The sequence below is a fragment of the Neofelis nebulosa genome, chromosome 5 (assembly GCF_028018385.1).
Source record: "Neofelis nebulosa isolate mNeoNeb1 chromosome 5, mNeoNeb1.pri, whole genome shotgun sequence".
Classification (NCBI taxonomy): Eukaryota; Metazoa; Chordata; class Mammalia; order Carnivora; family Felidae; genus Neofelis; species Neofelis nebulosa.
Genome location: NC_080786.1, coordinates 47,843,597 through 47,852,719, shown reverse-complemented (window position 1 = coordinate 47,852,719; position 9,123 = coordinate 47,843,597). Strand labels below are relative to the sequence as shown.

Sequence of the window (9,123 nt, the reverse complement as noted above, 5' to 3'; positions counted from 1 at the left end):
AAAATCTACATCCCACACACCCATCGCCCTCAGCTCATCATCTACCAATTCCTCACTCCCCTATGTCTTCCCCTATATATGAGACAAGTAAATGAGTGAGAGAAGCGTTCCATTTTTCAAACAACTTGCGGAGTATTAAAGGACGAAGGCTGTTTCAGTCCATTTCCTATATTTTTTATAGCTACAACATAATTATCCTTGATGTTCATAATGGAGGTCTGCACAACTGCAAATTCTACATCACGAAGGACTAAATTATATTCATTGTAGATGTATTGCTATTCATTTTATTGCATTCAAATTTTTGACAATCCATGTGTAACATATTCGGTGGTAGTGATAATAGAGTGGAAAACCCCATTCTTCAAGTAAGCTTCCTGAATCAATTACTGAAGAAACAGGGAGAACAATGATGGTCTGGAGTTCCTTTGGGAGGGCTATTTTACACATAGGATGAATACAGAGCAGCTCTTCTTAAGGTCTTTGTGTGGATGAGCAAGGCCAGAATTCTCATTCTTTACTTGAATCTTTAACTTTAGAAGAAAGGTAAAGAACGATCATTTTGAAAATGCTGTTCCAAGGGTAAGTACTCTCTGTAATTATAAACCTCAATTCTTGCTGCCATTATTAACTTTTGTATATATTCTCATGAGACAGGGATGGGATGAGAGTCAACCGTAGCATTTGAAAATAATGGAGTAAACTGAGGGATCACCAAATATGCTTTTTCAAAGTAAGGGAAGAGAAGGCTAAACTTGTCTGGCTTGATTGCCTGGCTTGGAATGGGAAGTGAAAACTGGATTTAATTACAAAAATAGTCAATATTGGCATCAGAAAGTAATGAAAATTTAACGTTAAGCCTAGTGCATAGAATTACAGACCTGCGCTTTTCTTAAATAGCTACCAATTGCATGAAAACCTTTAAGAGAACCTCCAAGCAAATTTTCAATCACAGAATTAGTGCAATAAAGGCTAATTACGCTTTTACCTCTTCTTTGAGTCTTGTGTATACATAGGCACTTAACACCAACAACCATGCAAGCTGTTCTAGAAGTCAGTATGTGAAGAGGTGCAAGTTTTTAGTTGATTCAACCAAGCAGAACTTACCAGGGTGGAACCAAATTTAGAATGTTAAAGGTACATATGTGTTGTTGAAAAGTCAAAGGCAAGATTTTCCTTCTCATAATTTACTATTGTTAGAAAAACTATAGGTGATATTTAAATTTTGACAACAGGATTTAAAAGAATGTTTACAAATGCTAGTGGAGAGGGCTGGAGTCACAGCTCAACCTCTCCTTGCCCTGGGAAGTCTTCATAAACTTTCAAAGCAATGCTCTCAAATTCAACCTATTATTGGCCACAGAGTTCCTTAGGGCAAAGTTTTCACACATCTCTGAGACAGTTGGTGAATCCCAGTTACCTTTGAAGTGAGATGCCCGAAGTCAATAACGACCTGGTGTGGTCCTGTCTGTCTTCACATTCACAAGCAGGTGAAAGGAAGAGTGACACCACTTGTGTAGACAGAGATTTTGTGCTAAAAGCTGGAAGCCGAGCAAGTGAAGCTTTGCTGTCCTGTCCGTTGCCTTCTGTTTATTTTCTATGGCAGAGGGATTCTAGACTTCAATTCAAGGTTAGAAATGATTGAAAACTGAAACCAGTCCTCCAGATAAATAGGCTCAAAGTATTAGGCAACTTCATAATTCATAAAAATAATAGTTTAGTAAGTAGTGTTAATATGGACTTGAAGAAATTATAAATAAGATACTGTTAAATGTTACTGTTTATTAAAAACAGTAGTCAATCCTTTGAAAACTTTGGGTTCTCAAGAATTCTGTTTGCTTTAAAACTGCCCAAATTTCCATTTTGAATTTTCTGCTAAACTTCATTTTGTCTCACTAATGCTAAAACGTGAATTTCAAAATGTGGATTTAATGTAGCCAGCTCTCATATATTTGTCCCTAAAAGTAGTCATGTAGGGATATGATGTTAAACTTCAGGTCCTGATTTTGCTTAAAAATCATGTCTATGTTCAAGTAGTTACAACACTGAGAACTGTGACTGTAGATTATTTTTAAACTCTTATTTGTTCTTCCTTGTGTTTAATCATCATACATTTATAATTTGTATAGTCACATAAAAATATGTTAATAAAAAATGTCCAGTGCTGAGCCAAACCCTGAAAAGAGGCTTTACCCTGCCCATGAGCACATTTAGAGGTTCCCTGTGCAAAGAACAGCAGACATGGAATTTATACATTATTTAGCAAGTATTTCCTAAGAGCCCTGTTGTATGTCAGATGCTGCGTGAAGTCCTAGGTAGTTATGGAGCCACCTTAACTACATCTCCTCTTTCGAAAACACTCTCTTTCCACAGCTTTTCCCCTTCAGAAGAGGAACAACATCAGTAATTACTACCTAGACCCAAACTTCAAATCTATGAAAGCCTCTACCAAAATATAAAATAAGATCTCAAAAGGAATTGAACGCTAGATCAAAACTAGGGCAAAGCAAAGTAAAAATAATCTAAAATAAGTATGTATCCAGAAGTGTTGTGTTTATTAGTGTTACTTTTTTAAGGAAGAACTAAAAAAAGGAGAACAGTTTTTATTAAGTATCAACTTTCTGCCAGGCATTAAGCATTGCAATTTATAAATTGAAAATAATTTAATCCTCACGATAGTTGTGTAATATACATCATTACTTATTTTTCTAATGAAAATACGGTCCCAGAAAGCTTAAGAAACTTGCCCACATCACCGAGCTGATGAAAACAGAGCTAGGATTATAATCTACTTGTTCTGATTTCAAAAGCAAACTGAATTGGTCAGTTTCTTAAACTAATAAAATGAGGAGTAAGAGGGTCGTGATCTAAGAAACTTGCCCACATCACCAAGCTGATGAAAACAGAGCTAGGATTATAATCTACTTGTTCTGATTTCAAAAGCAAACTGAATTGGTCAGTTTCTTAAACTAATAAAATGAGGAGTAAGAGGGTCATGATCTAAAGTACTAAATACTAGATAAGTAGAAACGATAATCATTAGGGAAAAGTTTCTGGTTTAAAATTTTTTCCTCAATCACTTCTTTTACCAAGGCAACCAAAGAAACAGAACCTAAGTGAGTAGTTTTGGCCTTTCTCTGTCCTTTGGTAAATAATGTCTTAGGGATCTTGAACCCACAATACTAGAGCAGAACAGAGGCTGGAGTTTAAGCTCCCAGCTAACTAGCTAACTCACACACACACACACACACACACACACACACACACACACATAGATTAAGAGTGTTGCATGATAAAATTGCATAAAATATTAACACCTCTTGCTTTAATTAATCCCTTCTGATAGTCACTTCAACTTAAAAAGCTGGGCTTTATAAGACACTGAAACTAAAAAACAACAGCAACAAAACTCGAGCTTCACTCATATAAGTTCTCAATAATTAAGAAGTATTATGTGACTCAAATGTTAAAATGCAGATAAATTCCAAATATCTGGTCCAGCCATACTCTTTTAAACTCCAATTGTTTGTTTTTATTGGGAATCCATTTCATTTGGCCACTAAGTATGTGATTCCCTTTTTGGAATCTATTCCAAAGTCTGTTCCCTTTCTGGAATATAAATTTCCTATTTTAAAACAATGTGGATTGTTTTAAGATAAATAAATAAGTAAATAAATAAATAAAATTCAATGAATCTGAAAACAGTAAACCTATCTCTTTTATTCTGATTTTCTATGTCAGTGTATGGAAAAAAAAATAAGAGTTTCATTTGTTCCAGAACTTTGTTCATACTGCATTCTATTGCATGATAAAGAAACATAAATACAATATCTTTTGGAACATTTAATTCAGTTATATTATCACATATTTGAAAATAGACTTTATCATCTTGATATACTACCCAGAGCTTGGGGTGGAGAAAGGCCTCAAGGAAGGCCTGGTGTTCTCACAAATGCCATCAATCTCGCCTCCTTCCATTCTCAACTCTTCTACCATCAAGGACAGAGAGCGAGCTCAGGCTCATCCATTTAGCACATATCCCTCTAGCAATATGTTGTCATTTCCCTTCTCCTTTGACACAACACTTACTGTTCCTTAAAATGTATTCCACCTGGAGGAGTAAGGCATTTGCCATTTGACTATAGAAAGCTACAGTGTTTCTCTCAAAGATGGTATCATTGTTATTGGCATTTGGGACTTATTTAAGCAGGACTCACTGGCTGGGAAGTCATTTAGCAACCCTGACCCTGGGGTACTGAATGCCAGCGATCCCCCTTCCCAACTACAACAACAAATTCAGTAGAATAAAATGCCACAATATATATATTTGCACAAACCCCTCAGGAGACAGTATTTCCCTAACTGCCAATCACTAATTTAAGCCAACTGCCTCACTAAGCCACAGATAAATGAGCAACTTGCTCAAGATCATAGAGATAATGAATATTTTTTTTTTAAAATGTACTCTTCTTCATATCAAGAAAAGATTTTCAGTGCATAAGTGGACAGTTATTTGAAGTACAGTTATGCATATGGTTTTGAAAGTAAATATTAACTTTTATGACAGTAAGTGAAAGGCAGAAAAGTAGGCACTGTTGTAATGTTTACTTAAAGGAATTAATATCAAATATCTGTGATGTGTATGATATAAACAATATTCCCTTAGAGCAATGATTCTCAAAGTGAGATCTTCAAAGCCTTCAGGTCTCTGAGACCCTTTCAGGGCCCCAATGAAGCCAAAACTATTTTTATAATAATACTAAAACATTTTTTTTGCCTTTTTACTATGTCAATACTTAAACTGAAGGCGCCAAAAATAAAAAAAAAATAGTTGGGAAAAATTTTGTGCTAGTGTCTTAGCACAAATCAAGGCAATGACACCAAATTGGGCTTACTAGTAGTCATTGTATTTCATACTACCAGAGAGATAGAAAGAGAGACAGAGGAAATTTGATAACATCTGTGTGATTCTTCAACAAAGTAAGAACCATGCTAGGAGAAATTTTCAAAGGCTTTTGCAAGATTTACTACCGTTGAGTCAATAAAAATAACTAAAATTAATTTTCATGTTGACTTTTAAAAAGACACAGTCATTGACAAATTTCTAAGGTTTTCACATTTTATGGGAAAATTTAGTCAAAACTTCACTACTTCCTGGCATCTCCTTCAAAGTTCATTGATTGGGGTCCTAGAAAAAAGCTTCAGCTACCTCGACAGCTCTTTTACCACTCTGTGATATCACTGTAGGTGAACACTTTAACTCTTACAAAGGAGAGAGAAATTCTACTCTTCAGGTTACATAAGGCTTCATGAGAGGTCATACAGTGTTGCACCCATAGCCAGAATGCCTTTACTTAAGACCTATGTGTTTGTAAACTTAACTTCCCTTGACTCAGCTTACTTATTTGTAAAATAGTGCCAACATCCAGGTAAATTGTTTGGAAGAATAGTGGCATATAGAAATACTCAGTAAGTACTAGCTCTTATTTTAAGAATAAATTAAGGAAAACACAACTTGCAAGAATGAATCCATATTTGAATTATAGAAATGTAGAGATCATCTATAAATATTATGTCCACTATGGGACATTTGCAAGGACGGATTGTGTAGAAGGGCCCAATGATTTGAAGATCTAGAAATTAATATGTAATGAGAAGTTTGTATCTAATCAATAGTTGCAAAAACATTTTTACAAATTCTAAGTGTGAAGAATGTCTTCATTCTTAGGTAAATGAATACCAATATTATTTTTAGAGATTTTAGTCTCTGGACTACCTTTAATATATAACGAATTAAAGGTAAACTTCATGAGTTAAAGTTAAAAGCCAAATTACTATGAACATCAATTTTTAAGAATATCAATCTATACATTTGATTGTGTATTTATCTGTAGCAGATATATTTTACCAGGTATTTTCAGCCTACATAAAAAATTAATATGATTCGTCATCTCAAAGTATTATACACTGTCATATTATAAGTGTTTTCTACCTTGCTATGTTTCCACTCTTTGTCTTACCAAATGACTTCAATTTGTCAACACTAAAGAAAAACATAACAAAAGCCTTTCCTAGTCAGTATTCTTATTAATATAGCACATTAAAATGCACCTTCTGTATCATAGGAACATAGCATGCTGCTATTAGAGATCACATTAATTTTAATAGACGAAAACAAAAAGAAGCACATATAAAACTTGGTATACAATATTTTTTATGTAACCAAATGTTTCAGTATCACTATAGATAAAATTTGATATAATCTTGACCTTATCACATTTTAGATTATAACATATATGCACTGCTCTCAGCAATGAACATAAATTCCATCTTTCTGCTCTGTACCTTGTATACACCATATAAATGACAAGCTGGTTCTGGGGGGGGGGATTGTTATATTGCTTTCTCATCCTTCGGATGAGCATATTTTATGCCTGAGTGTTACACCCTGTCACCTTGAATAAATGATTAATAATTTTCAGCGTTACTGAAACAACTTCCGTTATTGATGACCGCTCGTTTCGTTTGCAAACTTTAAAGTTATGGTGGTGAACTGTTTAAAGTTATGGCTTATCTTTGCCAAAAACCGCTAACAAATTAAAAAGCAACATTCTTGGGAGCTGCTGAATATTCCCCCTTCCTAAAATTCAACAGAGACATGACTAGTGGAAGCACAAGATGTTCCAAAGAACTATCACATGGAACAGTAGGAGAGTCTCCATTTCAACTTTCACAAATAAGCATTTGAGCCAAAGCCTGACCTGCAGATATCAAACAAAGGAGTATCTATATATTCCTTAAAAAATAAAGGCCTGATTCTTAAAATCATTTCTTTTTCTTTTTATAAATACTCTATTACTCTAGTACTTTAGTTACATAAATGAATTTTCAAAAAGAATGACATACATATTGCTATATCAACACCCTAAACATGGTGTGAAAACAATATAAGAACATTGACCTGAATGATGTTTAGAGAAAAGTTAAATATATTAAATCTATGTTGCAGACATGTTTTTTATAGCCTGGCATGTCTCCAGAGCTCCTCTCCCCTGCCATTCTGAATCTTTGTCCTTCTGGAGTGTAACCTCAAACCTGAATCCAAAAGAGGCATGTGAGAATTCCAAATTCTAGTAGCAAAAGCCACAATGATGCATTTAGCCAGAGCCAATCAGAATGAATCCCAATCACTGGCTGGGATTATGAAAAAATCTACAGTAGCAGGATAAATGACCCTGCCCAAGAATAAAGCCAATCAAGAAGCATGCAATGATGACCTCTGGAGAATGAGAAATTGAATCCTGAACCATTATTTGAGGACCTAGATTTATCACTGCTCAAATTCAAATCACCTCTGAACTTCTTTAGTCACATAAGAAAATAATTCTCTTTTGTGTTTTAAGGGACTGTAAGTTGGTTTCTACTGCTTGCAAGGCAAAGCACCCTCATTAACATGATCTATTACTCTAGCTATTTAAAGAAGAAAAAACAGGGGCACCTGGGTGGCTCAGTCGGTTAAGCGGCCGACTTCGCTCAGGTCATGATCCCGCGGTCCGGGAGTTTGAGCCCCGCGTCGGGCTCTGTGCTGACAGCTCAGAGCCTGGAGCCTGTTTCAGATTCTGTGTCCCCCTCTCTCTGACCCTCCCCTGTTCATGCTCTGTCTCTCCCTGTCTCAAAAACAAATAAAACGTTAAAAAAGATTTTTATTAAAAAAAAAATAAAGAAGAAAAAAAAATCTCAGGGCACCTGAGTGGCTCAGTTGTTTAAGTGTCAGACTTTGGCTCAGGTCATGATCTTGTGGTTTGTGAGTTTGAGCCCCATGTGCCTTGTGCTGACAGCTAAGAGCCTGGAGTCTGCTTTGGATTCTATGTCTCCCTCTCTCTCTGCCCCCTCCTCACATGTGCTCTCTCTCTCTCTCAAAAATAAATAAACATGAAAAAAAAATTTTTTTAATAAAATATAAATAAATAAACATTAAAAAAATTAAAAAAAAATCTTTATACTCCATATAGATGAGTTTGTGATGAACCTGATTCCCCAAATACTCCAGGGGATTGTAAATCATTTTAAGGTTTTGGAAAGCAATATGAATATAATGACCTATATACATATTATGTTCTAGTATTTTGCTTAAGAATACAATATGGCAGGTGAATAATTATTAAATGCAGTGTAATATGCCTCAAAATATTAAATGCAACAATCTAAATCTTAACTATAGCACAATAAATAAACATATGATAGTATATTAATACCATATTATGCAAATCTTAAGTTATAAAGATTATGCAAAAAAAAGAAATATTTGTGATATAATATTAAGTAAAAAGGATAAAAAACATTGTACTTATTATAATAATTACAGCTATATAAAATGATATATGGATGGAGACAGTGATTCTCAACTGTGGTTCCATATTAGAACCTCCTGGGGAGTGTTGTTAAAAATGTAAAAAGTGTTGACGTCTTAGAAATTCTGATTTAATTGGTTTGGGATGGTCATTGGTATTTTTCTAAAGCTCTCTAGGTGATTCTTATGTGCAACCATTAATAGAAGTTTTAGAATAAGAAAAAAAAATGAATAGTAAGCCCCTCCCAGTAAGTCAAGACACAGTTCATTTTTATACATTCACTTATTCACAACTTGTCATATTCACATACTCATAAATTCTTCTTTGTGTTGGCATTTCTTATCCATGGTTAAACCTGAAAACGGTTCAGGTTTTGATAGTTTCTCTAGTAGCTGAGGAAAAAAATGGCAGCTTAATTATGTCCTAGAGTAGAACAGGGGAAAAAAGGATGGTTGGGGAGCCTATTTTCAGGTATAAATTAATTGCTGGATACACCAAAACCTGACATATCCCAGTCTCTTGTGTTAATAATTTTAATGGTTTTCCTATGGTATTTGCTACTTGGACTTTTTTTTTTTTTAAAAGCGGTGGCCTGCTGTGTGATTTGCATATGTGTACATGGATTTCCTCTTATCTCCTAGTGTCTCTGTCCTAAGTCTCTTTTGTTGGACCATTCTCCACTCAAGGTAGAGAAACCCAAAGTTCAGGCTTCAGCTCTTCACACCCTCACCCAGCCTGGGTGATGGATGCACATATGACTCTCAACTATCTA

General features: G+C 34.8%; 1 long non-coding RNA gene across 1 annotated transcript; it reads right to left on the bottom strand.

Annotated features, from left to right (window-relative positions):
- Positions 1-271: 271 nt before the first annotated feature.
- LOC131512046 (uncharacterized) lies at positions 272-7,474 on the bottom strand. Its single transcript, XR_009261889.1, has 2 exons — positions 6,962-7,474; positions 272-533 (listed from the first exon to the last, which is right to left on the bottom strand). It is a non-coding gene; the product is annotated as an uncharacterized LOC131512046 (long non-coding RNA).
- Positions 7,475-9,123: the final 1,649 nt, after the last annotated feature.